Genomic DNA, 25,952 nt, shown 5'->3' on the forward strand with positions numbered 1-25,952 from the left:
TTCCTAAGTCCAGAATGGTACGCCTAGGTTGTCTTCCATAGTTTTTATAGTTTTAGGTCTTAGAGACTAAACCATCTTAATTTTTGTATATGGTGAAAGGAAGGCATCCAGTTTCAATCTTCTGCATATAGCTAGCCAGTTATCCCAGCACCATTTATTGAGTAGGGAGTCCTTTGCCTATTGTTTGTTTTTGTCAGCTTTGTTGAAGATTAGATGGTTGTGGGTGTGCAGCCTTATTTCTGAGCTCTCTATTCCATTGGTCTATTTGTCTGTTTTTGTCCCAGTACCATGCAGTTTCGTTACCTGTATCCACTCATAGTACAGTTTGAAGTCTGGTAGATGCCTCCATCTTTGTTTTTGCTTAGGATTGCCTTGACTATTTATACTCTTTTTTAGTTCAGTATCAATTTTTAAACATTTTTTTCTAGATCTATGAAGAATGTCATTGGTAGTTTGATAGGAATATCATTGAATCCATAAACTGTTTTGTGCAGTATGGCCGTTTTAATGATACTGATTCTTCCTATGAATGTGGAATGTTTTTCTATTTGTGTCATCTTTGATTTCTTTGAGCAGAGTTTTCTAGTTCTCCATTTAGGTATCTTTCCTCTCCCTGGTTAGCTGTCTTTCTAGGTATTTTATTCTTTTTGTGACAATTGTGAATGGGATTTGTGTTCCTAATTTGGTTCTTTGCTTGACTGTTGTTGGTGTACTGGAATGCTAGTGATTTCTGTACGTTGATTTTATATCCTGAGACTTTGCTGATGTTTCAGCTTAAGGAGCCCAAGATTATGAAGTTTTCTAAAAATAGAATCATGCTATCTGCCAAGGACATAGACAGGGATAGTTTGACTTTCTTTCTTCCTATTTAAATATCCTTTATTTCTTTACCTTGCCTGATTCCTCTGACCAGGGCTTCCAATGCTATGTTGAATTAGGTGGTGATAGAGGACATCCTTGTCTTGTGCCAGATTCAAACAAATGTTTCCAGTTTTGGCCCATCCAGTATGATGCTGGCTACGGGTTTGTCTTATTATTCTGAGGTATGTTCCTTAAGTACCTAGTTTTTCGGGAGATTTTTAACATGAAAGGGTGTTAAATTTTATTGAAAGCTTTTTCTGTATCTGTTCATATAATCATGGTTTTATTTTATTTTATTTTATTTATTTTTGAGATGGAGACTTGCTCTGTTGCCAGGCTGGAGAGCAGTGGCAAAATCTCAGTTCACTGCAACCTCTGCATCCCGGGTTCAAGCAATTCTCCTGCCTCAGCCTCCCGAGTAGCTAGGACTACAGGCGCACACCTCCATGCCCAGCTAATTTTTGTATTTTTAGTAGAGACTGGGCTTCACCATGTTGGCCAGGATGTTCTCCATCTCTTGACCTAGTGATCCACCCAAAGCACTTGGCCTCCCAAAGTGCTGGGATTACAGGCGTGAGCCACTGCGCCTGGCCCATGTAATTTTTTAGCTGTTTATGTGATGAATCACATTTACTGATTTGCATATTTTGAACCAACCGTGTACCCCAGTGATAAAAGTCTACTTGATCATGGCAGATAAGTTTTTTGATATGCTGCTGGATTTGGTTTGCCAGCATTCTGTTGAGGATTTTTGTATCGATGTTCATCAAGCAAGCCAGCCTGAAATTTTCTTTTTTTGTTGTGTCTCTATTAAGTTTTGATATCGGGATAATGATGGCCTCACAGAATGAGTTAGGGAAGAGTCCCTCTTCTTCTTTGTACATCTGGTAGAATCTGGCTACAAATCCATCTGGTCCTGGGTTTTTCTGCTCGATTACTGATTCAGTTTCAGAACTCATTATTGATCTGTTCGGAGATCCAATTTCTTTTTGGTTGTCTCAAGAGGGTGTATGTATATAGGAATTTATACATTTCTTCTAGATTTTCTGGTTTGTATGCAGAGAGGTGTTCATAACAGTCGATGATTATTCATATTTCTGTGGGGTCAGTAGTAATATCCCCTTTGTTGTTTCTAATTGCGTTTATCCGTATCTTTTCTCTTTTCTTATTAGTCTAGTGAGTAATCTACTTTATTAATTTTTTTGAAAAACCAAATCCTAAATTCATTGATCTTTTGAATGGTTTTTCATGTCTTAATCTCCTTCCATTCAACTTTGACTTCGGTTATTTCTTGTATTCTGCAAGTTTGGGGGTTGGTTTGTTCTTGGTTTTCTAGTTACTCTTTATGTGATGTTAGGTTGTTAAATTGAGATTTTTTTAACTTTTTGAAGTGAACACTTAGTGCTATAAACTTTCCTCTTTGCACTGCATTAGCTGTGTTTCAGAGATTCTGGTATACGGTATCTTTGGTCTCATTAGTTTCAAAGAATTTGGTTTCTGCCTTAATTTCATGATTTACCCAAAAGTCATTCAGAGGAAGGTGGTTTAATTTCCATGTATTGTACGGTTTTGAGCAATTTTCTTACACTTGATTTCTAATTTTATTGCGCTGTGGTTAAAGAGTGGCTGTTATGATTTCAGTTCTTTTGCATCTGCAGAGGATTGTTTTATGTCCAATTGTGTGGTCAGTTTTAGAGTATGTGCCATGTGGTGCTGAGAAGAATGTATATTCTGTTGTTTTGAGGTACAGAGTTCTGCAGATATCTATCAGGTCCATCTGATCCAGTGCAGAGTTCAGATCCTGAATATCTGTTAATTTTCTGCCTTGATGATCTTTCTAATACTGTCTGAGGGGTGTTAAACTCTCCCACTACTATGGTGTAGGAGTCTACGTCTCTTTGAAGGTCTCTAAGAACTTGCTTTATGAATCTGGGTGCTCCTGTGTTGGGTGCATATATATTTAGGATAGTTAATTCCAAATTCATCCATGTCTCCCTGCAAAGGACATGAACCCATCGTTTTTTTATGGCTGCATAGTATTCCATGGTATACCCAATATACTCCAAACTGGGAGGCAAAGGTTGCAGTGAGCCGAGATCGGGCCATTGCACTCCAGCCTGGGCAATAAGAGTGAAACTCCGTCTCAAAAAAAAAAAAAAAAAAGAAATTTAGAATTTCATAACAAACGTTAACTTTGATATGATACGGTGATATTCACTAGAAACTACTGATGTAAACAAGGTTGTCTGTCCTGATCAATATGCCCAGATTGCTTTACTTTAATACACAAGTGTTTCATCCTGTCAGCCTAACAACCTGTAAATGTCCCTGCTTTCATTTATTGCTTCTATAACATATAACCTTAGAAACCAAATACTTACTTGAATTGTCTGAAATAAAACCAAACAGCCCCTAAATAAAAGCCTGGGGGGCTCTAATATAAATATAGAAATGTTAAACATATTTTCATAAAATTTCCATTAACCATTTAAAGACTTTGGAACTTTTTACAATGTAATCTGAAAATAAACGTGGGTTTTGTAGTCACACAGTGAGGGGTTCAGATCCTATTATTACACTTACTAGCTGTGTAATCTTGGAAAGATAAGAAACCACCTTCCCTAAATGTTTATATTCTTTTAAAAAAAAAAAAAATCACCATCACCTAATTAATGGTTGCTGTGAGATTAAGTGTGATATTGTTTTTTAATTAAACAATTACATTTTGTTTAATTAAACAATGACTGGGTGCTGGGCACAGTGGCTCACACCTGTAATCCCAGCACTTTGGGAGGCCAAGGTGGAAGAAAAAAATCACTTGAGTCCATGAGTTCCAGAACAGCTTCAGAAAGGAAAAAAAAAAGCAACATCTCATCTCTACAAAAAAATTTTAAAATCTACCCAGGCGTGGTAGCTCATACCTATAGTCCTAGCTCCTTGGGAGGCTGAGGCAGGAGGATCACTTGACCCCTGGAGATCAAGGCTGCAGCGTGCTATGACTGCACCACTGCACCACAGTCTGCAAGACAGAGTAAGATCTATCTCAAAAATTTTTTAAAAAGTGAACTTTCTTATCTGTTTTAATCACTGATACATAAAGTTAATATTACTGAATTTTACAGTCATACAAAATTCTCCAATTCTTTTTCAACATTTTTATTTCTTGAATATCTATATAGGGTGTTAGCTTTCTGTACCAAACAGCTTTTAAACACTTGATTCTTTTCTTGTCCTCTGTAAATGAGACATTTCCACATGGCTGAAGCAGTAGAAATCATTAAGACTAGTCACCAAAAAAAAAAAAAAAAAAAAAAGACTACAGTCAAATACGGGAAAGAATAAGCAAGCCTAACTCCTCACACTCCTACATCATAAATAAGCTTCCAAAAATCAAAGTCTCTGTCTGCTATTTACTAGTAATACAACTTTACCCAAGCTGTTCTCTCTCTGAGCCTTAATTTCTTCATACTCAAAAAAAAATGGAGTTATCTATCTCCAATAACATGGCCAATGACATAGAACTCAACTACCACTAAAATTATTAAAACTAAATACATTAGAAAATATACATTCTTAAAAGTCTCAAAGAGCTAATGTTAAAGAACTATAAGCCCAAAACATAAGAGAGAGTAGGAATTCATAAAGATAAACAGAACACCGAAGCCAGGTTAGCTCCTGACAGAAGCCAAACTCAGGCTTTGGTTTGCATAGTCTCATAATGATAGAAGCCAAGCTTATGACCACCCCCTTAGTGGTGAGTCTGATAAGAGACCCCATACCATACGGCTGGAACCAGTAAAATGAACGAAAGTAAACCTGTTCCATTCTAACCTAATGCCCTAATAACTTCAAAGAAAGCTGCTTTGGTACTGAGCAAAAAAGAAAGATGGGAGAAAGGAGAGTTCCCGACAAGTTATTAACAGGAATCAGCAAACTTTTTCTGTAAAGGGCCAGAGACATAAATATTTTAGGCCTTAGCTGACTGTGGTGCCTGCCTATAGTCCCAGTAACTCTGGAGGCTGAGGCAGAAAGATCCATTAAGCCCAGGAGTTTAAGACCGCAGTAAGCTATGATTGCGCCACTGCACGACCACTGCCCAACATCCTGGGCAACAGAGGAAGACTCTGTCTCTAAAAAACAAATATTTCAGGCTTTGAAGGCAATATAATCTCTGTTTTAACAACCAGTTCTGCTATTGTAGCACGAAAACAGCCAGAGACAATACATAAACCAATGAGCACGGAAGTATTCAATAAAGACTTACAGGCACTGAAGTTTGAATTTCATGTAATTTTCATGTCACAAATTATTTTTTTCCAACCATTTAAAAATGCAAAAAAAAAAAAAAAAAAAAAAAAAAAACACTACTAGCTTGCAGCCCAAACAAAATAGGTGACACAAGCCACATTTTCCCTTTATTTGTAACAAGACACACACCACCACTTCAACCAACCACCTTACTTACACACACAGACACACACACAGATTGGAGACTCTAATTCCCATTACCCAGGTGAAGCAAAAAACATCAGGCCATAAAGATTTAGAAGATACATGTGCAAATCCCACAAATAGTGTCCTAAGAAAAATTAATAAGCAAGAAAAAAACGAAGCACCACAAATGAAAGCAAGCAAGCAAAGAATAGAAACACACATACAAAAATTTCAGATATTAGAAAAGATCATATAGGGAATATAAAATAACTGCTTTCTAATGTTTAAAGCAACAAACAGGCCTGAAAGGGCCATATATATGAGAGGGGAAATAATCATTAAAAAATGACTTCACAAGCTGGGTGTGGTGGCTCACGCCTGTGATTTCAGCACTTTGGGAAGCTGAGGTGGGCTGATCACTTGAGCCCAGGAGTTCAAGACCAGCCTGGGCAACATAGTGAGACTCTGTCTCTACAAAAAATGAAAGAAAATAAAAAAATAGCTGAGTGTGGTAGCTTGCACCCATAGTCCCAACTACTCAAGAGGCTGAGACAGGAGGATCACCTGAGCACAAGGTAAAGAGGCTGGAGTGAGCCGAGATCACACCACTGCCCTCTGGCCTGGGCAACAGAGAAAAAATGACTTAGCAAATGTAAAGAACTAAAAATAATTTCTAAAACACAAAGAACTGAAATTAAAAATCAAATCAGCTTTGGCGCGGTGGTTCACACCTGTAATCCCAATACTTTGGGAGGCCAAGGCGGGGGATCACTTGAGGTCAGGAGTTCAAGACCAGCCTGGCCAACTTGGTGAAACGCTGTCTCTACTAGAAATATAAAAATCAGCTGGGCATCATGGCAGGTGCCGGTAATCCCAGCTACCTGGGAGGCTGAGGCATAAAAATTACTTGAACCCAGGAGGCGGAGGTTGCAGTGAGCCAAGATCATGCCACTGCACTCCGGCCATCTCAGTAAATAAATAAATAAATAAACAAACAAACAAATATATAAATAAAATAAAATCATTGAAAAGTAGTGAACTTAACACATACATCTGAAGAAATTATCCACAGTGAAAGAAGGAAAACACATATTAAAAAAAAAAAAAAGAAATACAAAAAAAGGTTAAAAAAACATGTAAAAAAGTCAGGCACTTTCCTACAGTGGCTTGCACCTATAATCCCAGGAACTTGGGAGGCTAAGGTGGGAAGATCACTTCAATCCAGGAGTTCGAGGCTTCAGTGAGCTATAATCATATCACTGCACTCCAGCTGGAAAACAGGGCAAGAGCCTGTCAGAAGAAGAAAGAAAAAGGAGGAAGGAGGAAGAAGAGGGGGAGGAGGAGGAGAAAGAAAAAAAAGAAAAAATATATAAGAAAGAGTGGCTGGGCTCACGCCTGTAAACCTAGCACTTTGGGAGGCCAAGGCAGGCGGATCACAAGGTCAAGCGATTGAGACCATCTTGGCTAACGTGGTAAAACCCGCCTCTACCAAAAATACAAAAAATCAGCCAAGTGTGGTGGCACATGCCTGCAGTCCCAGCTACTCAGAGGCTGAAGCAAGAGAATCGCTTCAACCTGGGAGGCAGAGGTTGCAGTGAGCCGAGATCATGCCACTGCTCTCCAGCCTGGGCAACAGAGTGAAACTCTACCTCAAAAAAAGAAAAGAAAGAAAGAGTACGAAAATCTAATATACACAGACATACCTCATTTTATTGCACTTTGCTTTACTGTACTTCACAGATACAGCATTTTTTTTTAACAAATTTAGTTTATAGCAACCCTGGTCAAGCAAGTTGACAGGTGCCATCTTCCAACAGTATGTGCTCATTTCCTGTCTCTGTGTCAGATTTTGGTCATTCTTGCAATATTTCAATCTTGTTTTTTACTTTTTTATGTTATTTATTTATTTTTAGAGACAGAATCTCACTCTCTCACCCAGGCCGGAGTGCAGTAGCACGATCATCATAGCTTACTGCAGCCTCATACCCCTGGGTTCAAGCAATCCTCCTGCCTCAGCCTCCCAAGTAGCTAAGACTGCAAATGCATACCACCCTGCCCAGCTTATTTTTTAAGTTTTTGTACAGATGAGGTCTCATCACGTTGCCGAGGCTAGTCTCAAACTCCTGGCCCTAAAGCAAACCTCTCACCTCAGTCTTCTAAAGTACCAGCATTACAGGTGTAAGCCGTCACATCTAGCTTCAAATTTTTTCATTATTATATCTGTTATGGTGATAAGTGATCAGTGATCTTTGACCTAACTATTATAATTGTTCTGAGGCACCAAAAACCATGTCCATATAGGACAGGGGATTTAATCAATAAATGTTGTGTGTGTTCTGACTGTTCCATCAACCAGCAGTTCCCTGACTCTCTCTTCTCATTGGGCCTCTCTATTGCCTGAAAAAACACAATAATTTGAAATTAGGCCAATTAATAACCCTGCAATGGCCTCTAAGTATTCAAATGAAAGGAAAAGTCAAACATCTATCATTTTAAATCAAAACCTAGAATGATCACGGTTAGTGAGAAAGGCATGCTGAAAACCAAGACAGGCCAAAAGCTAGATTTCTTGTGCCAAATGGTTTACCAAGCTGTGAATGCAAAGGGAAAGTTCTTGAAGGAAATTAAACTGTTACTCCAGTGAACACACAAATGATAAGAAAGCAAAACCACCTTATTGCTGACAGAGAAAGTTTCGGTGGTCTGGAAAGAAGATCAAATCAGCCACAGCATTCCCTTATGCCAAAGTCTAATCTAGAGCAAGTCCCTACCTCTCTTCACTTCTATTAAGCCTGAGGAAAGTAAGGAAGTTACAGAAGAAAAGTTGGAAACTAGCAGTGTTGGTGTATGAGGTTTAAGGAAAGAAGCCACCTCCGTAACATAAAAGTGCAAGGTAAAATAGCAAGTGGTAACATAGAAGCTGCAGCAAGTTATCCAGAAGATCCAGTAACATAACTGACGAAGGTGGCCACACTAAACAACAGATTTTTAATATAGACAAAACGGCCTTATGTTGGAAAAAGAAGCCATCTAGGACTTTCATAATTAGAGCGAAGAGTGAATGCCTGGCTTCAAAGTTTCAAAGAGGCGGCTGACAATCCTGTTAGGAGCTAAGGCAGCTAATGACTAAGTTGAAACCAATGCTCATTGACCATTCTGAAAATCCTAGGACTCTTGAGAATTACACTAAATCTAGGCCAGACATGGTAGCTCACGCCTATAATCCCAGCACTTTGGGAGGCTGAGGCAGGTGGATCACCTGAGGTCAAGAGTTCGAGACAAGCCTGGCCAACATGGTGAAATCCCATCTTCACAAAAAATACAAAAATTAACATGGGCAGATGACCGGAGGTCAGAAGTTTGAGACCAGCCTTGCCAACTGGTGAAACCCCATCTCTACTAAAAATACAAAAATTAGTTGGGCATGGTGGTGGGCGCCTGTAATCTCAGCTACTTGAAAGGCTGAGGCAGGAGAATCACTTGAACACGGGAGGTGAAGGGTATTGTGAGCCAAGATTGTGGCACTGCACTCTCCAGCTTGAATGACAGAGCAAGCCTCTGACTCAAAAAAAAAAAAATTACCCGGGCATGGTGGTACAAGCCTGTAGTCCCACACAGTCAAGGGGCTGAGGTGGGAAAATCACATGAACCCAGGAGGCGGAGGTTGCAGTGAGTTGAGATCACACCACTGCACTCCAACCTGGGCAACAGTGAGACCCTGTCTCAGGGAACAAAAAAAAAAAAACACTAAATCTATTTTGCCTGTGCTCTCTAAATGGAAAAACAAAGCCTGGATGACAACGCATCTGTTGACAGCAAGGTTTACTGAATGTTTTAAGCCCACTGTTGAGACCTACTGTTCAGAAAAATAAGATTCCTTCAAAATACTATACTGCTTATTGACAATACACCTAGATACCCACAGGCTCTGATAAAGATGTACAAGGAGATTAATGTTTTCCCACCTGCTAACACAACATCCATCTGCAGCCCATGGATCAAGGAGTAATTTCGACTTTCAAGTCTTATTATTTAAAATATACAGTTCATGAGGCTTTAGCTACCATAGTGATTTCTCTGATGGATCTGGGCAAAGTAAACGTAAAACCTTCTGTAAAGAATTCACCTTTATGGATGCCATTAAGAACATTAATGATTCATGGCAGTAGGTTAACATAACATTAACGGGAGTTTGGAAGAGGTTGATCCCAACCTTCAAGGATGACATTGAGGGGATTCAAGACTTCAGACTTCAAGACTTCAGTGAAAGAAGGAATTACAGATGTGGTGAAAACAAAGATAAGTAGAATTAAAAATGGAGTCTCTAAAGATGTGGCTGAACTGCAGCAATCTCATAATAAAGTATGAACAGATGACGAGTTGCTTCTTATTGATGACCAAAGCAAGTGGTTTCCTGAGATAGAACCTACTCCTGGTGAAGATGCTAAGAACACTGTTGAAATGACAAGGAAATATTTGTATTACATCAACTTAGTTGATAAAGCAGCTGCAGTGTTTGAGAGGACAAACTCCAATTTTGAAAAAAGTGCTACTGTGCATAAAATGCTATCAAACAGCATTCTATGCTACAAAGAAACCTTTCATTAAAGGAAGAGTCCACTGATGGTGCAAACTTCATTGTCCTATTTCAAGAAATTGCCACAGCCACTCTAACTTTCACCATCCACTATCCCAATTAGTCAGCAGTCATCAACATGAAGTCAAGAACCTCCACTAGCAAAAAGATTACAATTCAATGAAGGCTCAGATGACCATTATAAAGCATTTTTAATTAAGGTATGTATATTTTTGTAGACATGGTGCTATTACACACTTAATGGGCTATAACACAGTATAAACATAAGTCTTCTATGCAATGGGAAAACAAAAGTTTCACATTACTTGCTTTATTGCAATATTCATTTTATTACAATATTTGCTTTATTACAGTCATCTGAAACTGAACCTAAATATATCAGAGGTATGCCTTTATATAAACGTCTGGAGATCCAGAAAAAGACTGAAACGATGACACAAAAATATTAAAAAAAGAAAAAAAAAAAAAAACAGCAGTAGCAGAAAAAGCCACTGAAACCGTAAGATCATATCCTCTAAAAACAATTAAATAGAAATCATTATCGAAAAGATGAGTGGGCATAACAAATGTATCTTTCAAAGACGGCCACACCAGTATATATCCCATCCCAAATATACTTTTACAGCGTGACTTGACACTTTTCCCTAGCTTCCTGCTCCTCAAACATGAATGGAGCTCTGTAACTCTGGATCACCAGAATGCAGAAGTAAGGCCAGGTCATAAATGGCAACATGGCTTCTATCTGGTATGCTCTCTCTCTCTCAGGAATTCCACTGACCATGCCCTGACAACAGTTAAAAAGTTTCACGGAAAAACCCACATGGAAAGTAACTAAGGCAAAAATGCCAAGTTTAACCACTCCTGAATTCTTAACCCATCAAAACTGTAAAGGATAATAAGCCACTAAGTTTTGGGCTTAACTGGTTATGCAGCAACAGAAAACTAACATACTAAAAACTGTCACATATTTGAAGATTTTAAAATATACTCCTAAAGAATATAAATGACAAGTGAATGAAAAATATACATTTCAAAACTTATGAGACACAAAGCAATACTTCATGGGAAAATGTATAACCCTAAACAATAGGGAAAAAACAAAAACAAAAATTAGACAGCTACCTAAGATGACAAAAAAGAATGGCAAAATAAACCTGAAGAAAGTAGAAGGAAATAACAGAAGTGATCGGGTGTGTGTGGTGACAACACACCTATGGCCCCAGCCAGTCAGGAGGCTAAGACAGGAGGATTACTTGAGCCCAGGAGTTTGAGACCAGACTGGGTGATAAAATGAGATCCTCCATCTCAAAAAACTGCTATCACGATATATTGGTTATAAAATAAATGACAAAAACACAGTGATAAGTAGAGAGAAGACAAAATAGTAAGGGCCATCCAAGCCAGAAGTTGTATTAAAAAAAAAACAACAACTACAAATTGGCAAACCTCTGGCAAAAATAATTAAGGGGAAAAAAAAGAGGCCAGACACAGTAGCTCACACCTGTTATTCCAATACTGGGAGGCTGAGGCAGAAATATCACTTGAGCCCAGAAGTTCGAGATCTACCCTGGAATCATAGCCAAGACCTCATCTCCACAAAGACTTTCAAAAAGTAGCCAGGTCCAGGCCAGGCGCAGAGGCTCACACCTGTAATCCTAGCACTTTGGGAGGCTGAGGAGGATTGATTAATTTAGGCCAGAAATTCGAGACCAGCCTGGCCAACATGGTGAAACTCCATCTCAACTAAAAAATAACAAAATTCAGCTGGATGTGGTGGTACACACCTGCAGTCTCAGCTACTTGGGAGGCACGAGAATTAGCCGAACCTGAGAGGCCAAGGCTGCAATGAGTCGAGATGGTGCCACTGCACTCAAGCCTGGGCAACAGTGTGAGACCCTGTATAAAAAAAAATTGCCAGGTCTGGTGGCACACATCTGTAGTCCCAGCTACTAAGGACCCTGAGGTGGTAGAATCACTCAAGCCTGAGAGGTCAAGATCTCAGCAAGCCATGGTTACACCACTGCACTCCAATGTAGGCAAGAGTGAGACTCTGTCTCAAAAAAAAAAAAAAAAAAAACAACAAGGCTGGGTGCGGTGCCTCATGCCTGTAAACCCAGTACTTTGGGAGGCCGAGGTGGGTGGATCAACTGAGGTCAAGAGTTTGAGACCAGCCTGACCAATATGGTGAAACCCTGTCTCTACTAAAAATACAGAAATTAGCCAGACGTGGTGGTGTGTGCCTTAGTCCCAGCTACTTGGGAGGCTGAGACAGGAGAATTGCTTGAACCTAGGAGGTGGAGGCTGCAGTGAGTCAAGATCGAGCCACTGCACTCCAGCCTAGGAGACACAACAAGACTCCGTCTCAAAAAAAAACAAAAACATAAAAAGAAAAGGGATCAGGAATGGAAAAAGGGATACAAAAAACTAACACATCAGAAATAACAAATTAGATAGTTCCATGTGTAATGGTGAGCACTCTAGACACTGAATCCAGAAATAACAGATATATCAGAAAACCAATCAATATAATCAACCACATCTCAAAAAAATCCAAGAAAATTCAGTATTCATGTCTCTAACAGAGTCTCAGCAAATTTATAGAAAGAAACTTCCTTGATTTGATAAAAGGTATCTACAAAGCCTACAGCATACTTAATGATGAAAAGCTTAACATTTTTCCCTTGAAAAATGGAGGCTGAAGCACAAGACTCGCTTGAGCCTAGGAGGCAGACATTGCAGTGAGCAGAGATTGCGCCACTGCATTCCAGCAAGAAGAACGGAGAATAATTTCACAAATGTAATACTGAACTAATTTTTTAAATTATGTAATATACACATAGTATATTCACATGAAATTCAAAAACAAGGAAAACTATATTGTTTAAGTTTGTATAAGTAGGACTTAAAATTATGAAGCAAAGCAAAAAACTGTCACAAAGATCAGAATAATAGCTACCTCCACTGAGGGGGATATGTCAATAAGGACAAGGGGATGGTGAGGTTGGAGGGAAGCACTTCTGGTTTGTTGGCCTGGGCAATTACAACAGTAACATTCACTTGGTAATTTCCTTTAAACTGCACGTTTTATGCATTCTCATGTATATAGACGGTCCACAACGTATGATGGTTCAACTTACAACTTTCCAACTTTAGAACAGTGCAAAATCTATATGCATTCAGTAGAAACCATACTTCAAATTGTGCATTTTTATCTTTTCCCAGGCTAGCAATATGCAATACAATACTTTCTCATAATGCTGGGCAGCAGCAGAAAGCAGCAGCACTTGCAAACAACTGATCCTCAGTAGTACATACTGTGTTGCCAGATGATTCTGTCCAACTGTAGGCTAACGTGTTTTGAGCATATTTAAGGAAGGCTAGGCTAAACTATTATATTCGGTAGGTTAGGTGTATCAAATGCATTGTCAACTTAGTATTTTCTTTTTTTTTTTTTTTTTTTTGAGACGGAGTTTTGCTCTTGTTGCCCAGGCTAGAGTGCAATGGCACGATCTTGGCTCACGGCAACCTCAGCCTCCCAGGTTCAAGGGGTTCTCCTGCCTCAGCCTCCCCTACAGGCATGCGCCACCATGCCCAGCTATTTTTGTCTTTTTTTAATACAGACAGAGTTTCTCCATGTTGGTCAGGCTGGTCTCGAACTCCCAACCTCAGGTGATCCGCCCGCCTGGAACTCCCAAAGTGCTGGGATTACAGGCGTAAGCCAATACACCAGGCCAACTTGCGGTATTTTCAACATACGATGGGTTTATCAGGATGCAACCCCGTTATAAGTCAGGGAGCATCAGTATATGAACGAAAAGGAAAAATAACAACTGCATATGACTACCATGGTAATTTAATATATGCCAATATAAGTCTGGTCCCTAGGGTGCATTTTTTTTAAAAGCTACCATAATTATAAAATGTTTTGTATCCTCCACAGTGCCTATGCATGAGGAAGCTGGTCATGATAGGTGCTCAAATATTTTGACCAATAAATGAAACACATTCCATTCTGATTAAATGGAGTAAAAGACAAGTTAGATCTGAACGATTCCCTAACCCAATTCCCATTCTACAAGCCCAGAGATTGAATTCTTTATATCCCAATAGGCAATCTTCCCTCTGTCTTTAGCATTTTCCTGATCTCTTTCTCTTTTCATTCATAGCATACCTCTGTTCTGCCCTACTAAACTGTAAGAAGCTGTGCATTAAATGCTTAGAATCCTATATATAAACTGAAATTTAAGACCAAAAAAAGGAGAAAGAAGAAAGGTTAAAATTAAAGGGAAATGGTACATAAGACGTACACAAGAAAGGAATTTGAGAGAAAAACCAGTGAAGACAGAATGTAAGTATCCTTACATGAAAACATCCAAGATATCGGCTTTTTAATGATTCAAGGAGCCAGGAAACAGTGAAATAAAGCAGGCAAATCATCTATTGTCCCTTCAGACCCAGGTACCATACCAAAATATATCTACTGTTTTTCTCCTAAAATCCTCTCAGCAACAAAATAGAACAAACATACCTCTGAAAGCTATAAGACTCTTCTGGAAAAAAATCAGCTCCTTCTCAGTTACTTGGGAAAGAAACTTTTTCTTTTTTCTTTTTCCCTTTTGCTCTTTTAAAAGACAGGGTCTTGCTCTATTGTCCAGGTTGCTGGACTACTACCACTGTATGATCATTATGGCTCACTGTAACCTCGAATTCCTGGGCTCGAGTGATCCTCCCATGTAAGCCTCCCCAGTAGCTAGGACCACAGGCACACACCTTGGCCAGTTTTTATGTTTGTTTTGGTAGAGACAGGGTCTTGTTGTGTTGCCCAAGTGGGTTTCAAACTGCTGGCCTCAAGCAATCTTACTGCCGTGACCTCCCAAAATGGTGGGAACGCTTTATTTTTTAATCAATTTATTCAATATGTATTACCCACATAGAGTTCAAAAGATTAAATGCAAATACCCTTCAGAACCAAACTCACTGAATAAAACTATAGTACATCCATATAATAGGATATTGTGTCTCCATAAAAAAGAATGAGAAACATCTTATATGCCAATATGAAGTCCTCTCCAGAATGTAAGTGGAAAAAAAGAAGTATAGAACAGTATACACAGTATGCTACCTTTGATATGTGAAATGAGAATACATATATTTGATTTTTGAGAGAAAAATATTAGAATGATTAATCAAAGACTTACAAAAATGGTTACCTATTAAGGAGCAAGAAAACAGGATGAAGAAGATGGGGATGAAAATGAGACTCCTGGCCAGAAACAATGGCTCATGCCTGTAATCTCAGCACGTCGGGAAGCCAAGGCAGGAGGAATATTTGAGGACAGGAGTTCAGGCAACACAGCAAGACCACATCCCTACTAAAATAAAATGCAATATAAAAAAAAAATAATTATCAAGGCATGGTGGCATGTACCTATAGTATTAGCTACTCAGAAGGCTAAGGCAGGAGGATGGCTTGAACCCAAGAGTTCAAAGCTACAATGTAGATCAGCCTGGGTGACAGAGCAAGATCTAATCTCTAAAAACAAAGAAAATAAGATTCTCAAGTATAACTTTTATACGGTTTCTCTTTCTGAATTACCTAAGTGCTTTACATATTCAAAGAATAAAATCAAATTTATTTTTATTATTATTTTTTTGAAACAGGGTTTCACTCTGTCACCCTGTTTGGAGTGCAGTGCGCAATCACAGCTCACTGAGCCTCAACTCCCCAGCTCAAGCAAGCCTCCCACCTCAGACTCCCAAAGTGTTTGGATTGCCGGCGTGGTGGCTCACGCCTGTAATCCCAACACTTTGGGAGGCTGAGGTGGGTGGATCATGAGGTCAAGAGAGTTAGACCATCGTGGCCAACATGGCGAAAAACCAAAGTGTTTGGATGACAGGCATGAGCCATAGCACCCAGCCAAATTAAGTCTAAAAATGGGAAAAGCAAAATCCTAAAATGAAATAAGTATATCAAATTGGTAACCATCAAACTGAGAAAATCATGATTTCAAATGACTTCTGAACATAGTACTGCTTACAGTGGGTACCTTCTTAGTAGGATACAGTCTAAGGATAAAAAGAAATGCAAAGAAATTTTAAGTCTCATTGAGCAGTTTCATATTTTTGAAACTATTTTAAATACTTAGAAAAAACAAATGCATCAATGTTAATAAAAACTATGATTTTCAATGTAAATGAGATTAAAACAAAAATAATTTCACAAACCAACAGGAGGAGGAGGAAGAGGAGGAAGGAGAACAGAAAGAAATCCATACTGTTAAATTTGAATCAGAATTATCAAGATGATATCATCCTTTTTACTCTCTCCTGTCAGAGCCTCAATGACAGCCCAATAACAAGCAGCATACTTAGCATCTAAATACTGGTTTCTAAATACAATCCTCGGCAGGGTGTGGTGACTCACGTCTATAATCCCCGCACTTTGGGAGGCTGAGGCAGGCGGATCACCTGAGGTCAGGAGTCTGAGACTAGCCTGGTCAACACAGTGAAACCCTGTCTCTACTAAAAATACAAAAATTAGCCAAGCATGGTGATGTGCACCTGTAATCCCAGCTACTCCAGAAGGTGAGGCAGGAGAATCGTTTGAACCCAGGAGGCAGAGGTTGCAGTGAGCCAAGATTGTGCCACTGCACTCCATCCTGGGCGACAGAGCAAGACTCCATCCCAAAAAAGAAAAAAAAAACTAAAAATTAAATCAATATACAAATAAATACAATCCTCCACTGTAAGAAGACCAAGGTTCTTAAAGAAATTGCTGATTCCGAGTCTAATGCAGGAAAAGTCCATAATGAGCCAAGATATCTTGTACCCAAAAGTAAGGAATCATTCAAAGACTAATGGGTTCAGGAAAAAATAATTCAGAGGCCTGTTTGAATGCATTCCACTGTCTTTATTTGAAACAATTTGAGCATTTAAAAAAAAATGACTTTCATACAACAAAAATTCATGAGCCCATTAAAAAACTGATTTGCGCCAGAAGCGGTGGCTCACGCCTGTAATCCCAGCACTTTGGAAGGCTAAGGCAGGCAGATTATGAGGTCAGGAGTTCGAGACCAGCCTGACCCATGTGGTGAAACTCTGTCTCTACTAAAAATACAAAAATTAGACAGGTGTGGTGGCACACACCTGTAATCCCAGCTACTCAGGGGGTTGAGGTAGAAGAATCACTTGAACCCGGGAGATGGAGGCTGCAGTGAGCTGCAATAGTGCCACTGCATTCCAGCCTGGGCGACAAAGAGAGACTCCATCTCAAAAAAACAACAACAAATTCATACTGTAGATGACTATTACACAAATCCTCACTCTAAAAATTAAGGAAAAATTAAGCATTTACTGTTCTCTTTTAATAGGAACTGTTGTTCACTCCCAGTTGATAAAGGTTACAAAGCTCTTGTTAACTGAAGAATGATAGCTAATAAATGAAAAAGAATTATAGAATTAGAAATCACCATTTTGCAATCCTTAAATACCTAAGAATCAAAAAAGGATGCTAAAATTATTACAGAAGGGATACCGAGGAATGGAATATTTATATGATACCAAAGTATCAGACCCACAGACTATTGTACATAATGGAAGGAAAATTTTACTTTTAAAATGGAGACATAAGCAAACACAACCTTAAACCTAACAAACTTATATCACTGATAGGACGGCTGACATTATGTGACTCCCATAATATACAACATGACACACAACATGAAGTATTCTTGCCAAAACTTTTTAACATGAATCTATTCAATCCTTTACAATATAACTTCCAGTTTACAGGATATACAAGGACCAGAAGAACAAGTTAAAAAATCAAAGAAACAATCAGAAAACTCTAGAAAACAGGCCATTCTACAAGATGATGGGTCTCTTCCAAGAAATTTTAATGTCATAGGGAAGAGAAATGTGAGAAGGAACTTCCTTGATTAAGAGACTAAAAAGAGATAATCAAATGAAATGCAAAAAAACTTAACTGAGCTCTCTTTTGAAAAAAACCATTTTTCAGGACAATAAGAAAAATTCAAATATAAACAGTATTAAAAGTTATTAGGGTGTTATTTTTCTTAGGTATTGGTAATGGCATATGGTGAAATGAAAAATATCTATTTCTTAGGAAATATATACCAAGTATTTTGCAGTAAACTTGTCACAATACATGCAACTTTTTTTTCTTGAAATGTCGTTTCACTCGTCACACAGGCTGGAGTGCAATGGTACAATCTCGGCTCACTGCAACCTCTGCCTCCCAGGCACAAGTTATTCTCCTGCCTCAGTCTCCCAAGTAGCTGGGATTACAGATGCCCACCATCATGCCCGGTTAATTTTCGCATTTTTAGTAAAGATGGGGTTTTCAACATCTTGTCCAGGCTGGCCTTGAATTCCTGATCTCAGCTAATCCACCTGCCCTGGCTTCCCAAAGTGCTGGGGTTACAGGTGTGAGTCACAGCACCCAGCCAAAACGTACTTTCAAAAGGTTCTGCAAAAATATATACAATCACATAGGGAACAATAAAGCAAATACGGATGGCATAACATCTTTTGAATCTAGTTGACAGACATATTAGTGTTCTCTTCCAACTTTTCCACTTCTTTAAGATTTTAATTATAAAAGAATAGGGGCCGGGTGCGGTGGCTCACGCCTGTAATACCAGCACTTTGGGAGGCCGAGGCAGGTGGATCACAAGGTCAGGAGATTGAGACCATCCTGGCCAAGGTGGTGAAACCTTGTCTCCACTAAAAATCCCAGTGTTTTGGGAGGCCAAGGCAAGCAGATCACTTGAGGTCAGGAGTTTGAGACCAGCCTGGCCAATATGGTGAAACCCTGTCACTACTAAAAGTATAAAAATTAGCTGGGTGTGGTGTCACATACCTGTAATCCTAGCTACTCAGGAGGCTGAGGCTCAAGAATCACTTGAACCCAGGAGGCGGAGGTTGCAGTAAGCCAAGATTGCGCCACTGCACTCCAGCCTGGGTGACAAAGCAAGACTCTCACAGGGGGGAAAAAAAAGCAAATAAGGCAAAAAAAAAATACAATCTAAAAATCATTTATAAACATGTCCACACAGTCTACCTGAAGAACTTTCTCCCTTACATTAAAAAAAAAAAAAAAAAAATCTAGCCAGGCAGCGTAGTGGCACACACCTGTAGTCCCGCTACTCGTGAGGTTGAAGTGGGAGGATTGCTTGAGCCCAGGAGTTTGAGTACAGCCTGGGCAATACAGTGAGACATTGTCTCAAGAAAAAAACAAAAAGAAAATTCCAGAGATTACTCAGCCCACTATCATCTGATCAATAAAAGTAAACAGATTTCAAACAAATACTTACACACTACAAACAGCAATGGTACTAAAATCTGTCAATTATTTAAGGAATGTTTGTCATTGGCAAACAGAACACATTTTGTTATGATAACTCACATTGAATCAAATACATTCTAAAATCCATTACACTTATATGCTAAGACATGGAGAGAAGCATTTCTTTGCAATATTTTTCAAAAAAATTTTACCATGCCCCAATGTCACAAGAAATATTTTGACTGAAAAATATCACACTTGAAAGACAGCAAGTAGACTGTCCTAATATCTGCTTCTTTTAGCAACAAACTTACATTAGCCATTTATTCTAAATGCCACACAGTGAAATTCTTAAAATTCTTGATTTCATATTTAAACGTAAGAAGAAATAGGCTGGGCACAATGGTTCACACCTGCAATCCCACCACTTTGGGAGGCCGAGGCATGCAGATCACTTGAGGTCAGGAGTTCGGGACCAGCCTGGTCAATATGGTGAAACCCTGCCTCTACTAAAAATACAAAAATTAGTTGGCCTGGTAACATGCACCTGTAGGCCCAGCTACTAGGGAGGCTGAGACACAAGAATCACTTGAACCCAGGAGGCAGAGATTGCAGGGAGCCGAGACTGTGCCACTGCACTCCAGCCTGGGTGACAGAGCGAGACTATCTCAAAAAAATAAATAAAACAAGAAATAGACATATTCAAGAGGGAAAAGAAAGACTTACTGAGTACCTACTATGTGCTTGCTGCTTTACATAAAATGTTTTAACTCCAATGATAGTCTTATGAAGCAAATATTATCCCCAACTTATTTTTGAGTCAGGGTCTCACACTGTTGTCCAGCCTACAGTAGACTGGCATGATCACAGATCACTGCAGCCTCAACCTCCCAGGCTCAAGTGATCCTCCCACCTCAGGCTCCCAAGAAGCTGGGACCACAAGGGCATGCCACCACAATCAGCTATTTGAATAATTTTTAAATCATTTTTGTAGAGACAAGGTCTCCTATGTTGCCCAGGCTGGTCTCAAACTCCTGGGCTCAAGTGATCCTCCCACCTCCACCTCCACCTCCACCTCCCAATTATCCCCATTTGCGAGATGAATGTTCTGAAGCTCACAAACGTTAACTGACTTGCCCATAAATGGCATCTCAAAAGTTATGAGGCTAGAACTTGAATCCAGGTCTGTTAGAAGTCTAGGTTTGAGAATCCATATTCTCTCCACTTAATGGATTTAAGATTCACAGATATAAACGCCTATCTAAGGAAAAGGAATATTTAAAGGAATACAGTTATACACTCAAAGAGCTACCTAATCTTACAAGTTACGAAAAATCAAAACCGAGAAGTACCCTCCAAAATTATTGCTAATCGAAAAAAAAAAAAAAAAACCCACAATTTTTAGCAAACCAGCTGTCTATGACAGGACAGCTAGTCCGTTCCTAACTGTACATGTAAAATTATACTTCAGTTGCCCGCTGGATGACCCCACTGCCAAAATATGCCAGCAACGTAATTCACATTAAAACCCAGAGGCCTAACACTACTTGGAAAGTGCTTTACATGTTTACTATACCTATCTATCCCAAGCATATTTACCACTTATAATTCATAGGCTATTTTCAGCAAATATACTTTGTTCTATCATATTATTTTCTGCCACTCCAAAATTATATTAAATGTATAAACAAGAACACCTACCTAAATATAACATCTCGCAAATAAACTTTAGTGGTAGTATGTTATTTTGAACTTGTCTATTGTAGGAAACTCTGCCATAATTATTTCTGTAACATAAATTATGTATGTTCTTTCTAAAGAATCAAAATTCTAGTACCTATACCCTTTGTATGTCTAAAGATAGACAAAAAATAGGTATGGAAATCTATATGTTAAAGGGTTCCCATGTAATTAAATCCTCTATGAGCTGAATCAGTGACTAGAAGAAGGCATGAAACAGCTTGTAAAGTTCTAGTGATATTCTGTATCATGATGTAGGTGTTGGTTACACTGGTATGTTCACTTAGTGAAAATTCGCTGAGCTATATATTTATGAGCTATATACTCTTTGTATATTTTATAATTTATAAAGTCTTATATTTTTAGGCTGGGCACAGTGGCTCACACCTGTAATCCTAGCACTTTCAAAAGCTGAGGTGGGAGGATCACTCAAGTCCAGGAGTTCAAGACCAGCCTGGGCAACATAGTGAGACCTTGTCTATTTTTTTTAGTTTTTTTAAACTTATTTTTAAAATGCTCAATCTAAAAACTTGTCTTACTGAAGAGCACTGATACCATTCCTCTTCCCAAAATAGTTAAACCCTAGTGAAGAAAATAGACAAGTAATTCAGCATTTTCATTAGAGAGCTATGATAGAAGTAATTACTATGTGCTACAGGAACACACAACAGTGGTACCTAACTTAATCTGAAAGGGGTAAAGGAAAGCTTCCTGAAGAATATACACCTTAACTGAATCCTAAAGGTCAGACAGAAATTAGCCAAGAAGAGAGGAAAGTGGAAATTAGGAAAATGGAACATCAAATGTAGAGACGAGAGAGAGCACATTACCTGAGAGAAAGCCTAAAGTCATTAAGAGTGGATTAAAGAATTTAAGGAACAGAGTAAGGGAAGAAAAACTAGAGAATTATGAATTAGATCATGAATGATCTCATATACACGCCATGCTACAGTTTAAACTCTATCCTGAAAGCAATGAGACACCACTGAAGATTTTTCAATAGGAAAGGACATGATTTGATTTTTATCTGTACTATACATGTCAATTCTGGTGTGGGCCATGCTCACAACCCCATTTTGTAGTAAATTAGCCTGCACACTGCCCCATACTTTCCAACATTACGATCTTTCCCCATACCCATATGCATATACAAACACACAGTCAACATTAAACAGCCAAGAGTGGTGGCACATCCTAAGTACACAGAGACACAGACTTGCTAGCAATCAATGAGAAAAAAGCCAAGCCAAAGTAATTGTTTCTTGGTAATTCAAACCAGAAAATCCTAGGGAAAAGGAAGAGGTTATCAACAGGATCTGAAGTTAAAATGATCACAGCCAGGAGGCAAGATGTTGGCATGGGGGTCACACAGTAGTTTTAAGGAGCAGAAATTAGGAATAAACAGAAGCTAAGACATAGGAGAGAAAAAAACTGGAGGAGAAAAAAAGGGTATCTAGGACAAGTTAACAATGGAGCACTGGAGTGAAGGCTGTCTTCTGCTTTCAGCTTTATTAGGTTCTTGTTCTTGAGAGTAAGTTGTTTAGCTTTTCCTGGGTTCCCTTGTGTGTGGTTCCTTCCAATACGCACTTCATTACTTAAGGTAATTTGAGTCTTTTCCCTGCAATTGAAAGAGCCTAACTAAAAGAGCATTTTAGAACATTTACTCCAATAGTGGTGAAGAGAATGAACTGGAGGGCATGACAAGAGGCAGAAGACAGAAGGCAAGAAGACCACTCAGCATTACAGAAGCCCAACACATAGATTAAAACAAGGGAGAAGCAACAAAACGTCATAAGGAATGTCCTGAAACTCATGAGGGAAAATGTACAAGACTTAGTGACAAACTGGATGTTGGCAGTGAAGTACAGAGTGAAGTGGAGGGCAATTCCCAGGTTCCTGAAGGTTTCACGAGGAAAGAGTGGTGTCATTAATTAAGACAGGAAATCAGGAGGAAGAAAAAATTTTGTTGCAGCTTCTGTCTCTCAGCTCTCTCCCCACTGTTTTAGGGGGAAAAAGAGGCAGGAAAAGTTTTGTTTCCTAAATGTTTGGATTGAAGTGTTTGTGAAATGTGAATCAAAGTGGTGATGTCCATTAGGCGGTGCTTTTACAGGGGTCTAGAGCAAAGGCAAGTACTCTAGACAGCAGTTCTAGATTTAGGAATCAATACATTAAGTCAATATCGCGGTTTTTAAAATGTCTGAAAAGTCTTTAATATTTATTTCAAACTGATAATATAACTAAAAATCATTCCAACTAAAAACCTTAATACTCTTGGAAAACCATATTTTCAAACCTCCTACACTTCTCTGCAATCATTAAAGATTCAACAAACTTCCACGTAGTATAATCCAAATGATTAGGAAAGATGAGGTTTACATCGTTAACTTCTATTGAGGTACTTTTTAAAAACACTGGCTAGGAACAGTGGCTCAAGTCCGTAATCCCAACACTTTGGGAGGCCGAGGTGGATGGATCACCTGAGGTCGGGAGTTCAAGACCAGCCTGACAAAGATGGAGAAACCCCATCACTACTAAAAATACAAAATTAGCCAGGCATAGTGGCACATGACCTGTAATCTCAGCTACTCAGGAGGCTGAGGCAGGAGAATCGCTTGAACCTGGGAGGCAGAGGTTGTGTGAACCCAAAATCACGCCATTGCAAATCCACCCTGGGAAAAAAGACCCCGTCTTAAAAAAAAAAAAAAAAAAGAAAGAAAGAAATCTAAGTTTACCCAATTTCCGCCAGGAACTATATACTACTAAAACAACTAAGGAAAAATAACTGTTAAAAATTCATATATTAGATGGTGAATCTCACTGTTAATGCTTATACTAGAATAAGATTTTAAGGGACTTAATCACCTCAACATTCAACTCTACCTGTAATTTAAATGTTAGGTTTCCATCCTAAAACCTTTTCTCTTCCCATCTGCATGATTTTTTGCCTCCAAAATCTATTAGTATCAACCCAGAACCTGATACTGAGCTTCAGCCACAAATCCAACTGCCTAATGGCCATCTATATCTGACAGAACCATAGTCACCCAAACTGAACATGTCACAAATTAACCCCTCTATCCCTCCTCGACAAAATAAAAATAAAACCCCACTCCTTCATGGGATTCCCCACCTCAGTGAAAGGCACAAGCCAGAAACCTAGATTTTATCCTCTATGCAACTTCTCTGCAACCCCAAATATAATAAAATCACCAAATCAACCCCAATACCCAAGTTCAGATCCAGTCTCACCATTTGCCTGGATTACCCTAATATTCCTGCCTTTAGCCTTATTCTACTCTTTAATTCACCTTCATCACTGCAGCCAGAATGACTGGTTTAAAATGCAAATCCGACTATTCCAGTCCCCTGCTTTAAAATCCTTCAATAATTTATTTGATATATGTTATAATCATCATCACAGCTAATCACAGTGTAAGCTCAGAATTTCAACGAGAAATGTAGTTACATCATTTTTGTAGGTTCAACATAAAAGAATCATCAGGAATTTTGTTCAAATCACAAAATTATTTAAACATACATAACCGCAGAAACATTTAAAAGAAAAGCATGCAGCGTTGGTAAATGCAAAACACCAAAAATAACCTCCAATCCACAAAAACAGAATATTATCCAGCCAGTAACTGAAGCACTTCCATACGCATTGTTAGTGAATGATCTCTAGGATGTAGTATTAAGTGAAAAAACAGGCTATGTATAGAGTGTAAAGTATGCGAAATTGTGTATAGTGTCTTAAAAATATAAATGTATAGGTTTACATATTCTGGAAATATCACAGAAAGGATACACATGAAGCTGGAAATAGTGGTTGCCTCTAAAGAGGGAAAATGGGTGGCCAGAGAATGAAGGAGGAACAGAAACTTTTTACCACATTATTCTTCTGAAACTTTTGACTTTTACGTCTAGTTACTATCTGTAATTTTAATTTGATTTTCTCCTCTTGTAACACACACAATAAAAAATTTTAAAGTATGACTACAAAGACCTCTTTACATTTCATCCTTACACCAATATTAAAATCACATACTGATCTTTTGATGCACCATTACATTTCCTTCTTGACAGCTCAGGAGCTCAACTTCAAACAAACATTTTATTCAACATTTTACTACTATTGAGAAAGCTGTTGTTGGTAATGACCTCAGTGAACACTGCATGATTTCTGTACTTGCTTCCTGGAGAAACAAGACAGCAACACCAAGCAACAGAAGTTTTTTATTCAACTGACATCGAAGTATTCAGGGATTAAGGAAAGCTACAAATCTTACTTTTCTAGCAAACCCAAAAACAACGAATCCAAAAATGACCCCCAGTATCCTTCAAAAAAAAAAAAAAGAAAAAACAGTTCCAAACAGTTCCAGTATCTGTAGCAATCGACAAGGAGGTAAAGTAATACTACAAGAAGACATAGTTATATTCCCTAGTGTAACGTGATTTAATCGTTACAGAGGCCCCTAAACCGTCAGAGCTGGACAACCTGACACGTTCTACATAACACACAAGACGAGGCGCAGGCTCTGTGACCCAATAATGGCACGCACACAACCGGCCCCATGCTTCCATAACTCTTTACTCTGCCTCCCACTTTTTCAGCCCAAACCCTCCCAACATGGGTCTCGGTCGGTCCCCTAAAGCCAGACTGGGGGGAATACAGTAGGTTAAGCAAATATTCCCTCAGGATTTCATGGCAAAGCCCTCTCGACCAAGAAAGGATCGCGACTGAGGAGAAAGATAACAAGGTTTGCTTGAGGAGAGGTCTGTGAGAGAGGGTACAGTCGGGGGTGGGAGAGAGGCCGAAGTCTGCGACGGTATCTAGAGGGGCTGACATCACATCTACTGGGAGTAAGAGCACCATGACAGCGGCTACCTGAAAGCCGTGATGGCTAGGGTTAGCGCTAGTCGGCTTGGCGACGAGCGAGCTGGGAGGGGGTCCACTAAGAAGGGAAGGGCGAGGGGCAGCTGGAGGACGCAACGGGTTAGGGGGCGGTCGAGACT

General features: G+C 39.0%; 1 protein-coding gene across 8 annotated transcripts in view; it reads right to left on the reverse strand.

Moving 5' to 3' along the window:
* Nucleotides 1-25,952, reverse strand: part of MYO9A (myosin IXA) — a 274,327-nt gene that overhangs the window by 247,604 nt on the left and 771 nt on the right. The window lies entirely within an intron of this gene.

This window comes from Sapajus apella, unplaced genomic scaffold, assembly GCF_009761245.1.
Source record: "Sapajus apella isolate SASKATOON/1434 unplaced genomic scaffold, GSC_monkey_1.0 scaffold55, whole genome shotgun sequence".
NCBI lineage: Eukaryota > Metazoa > Chordata > Mammalia > Primates > Cebidae > Sapajus > Sapajus apella.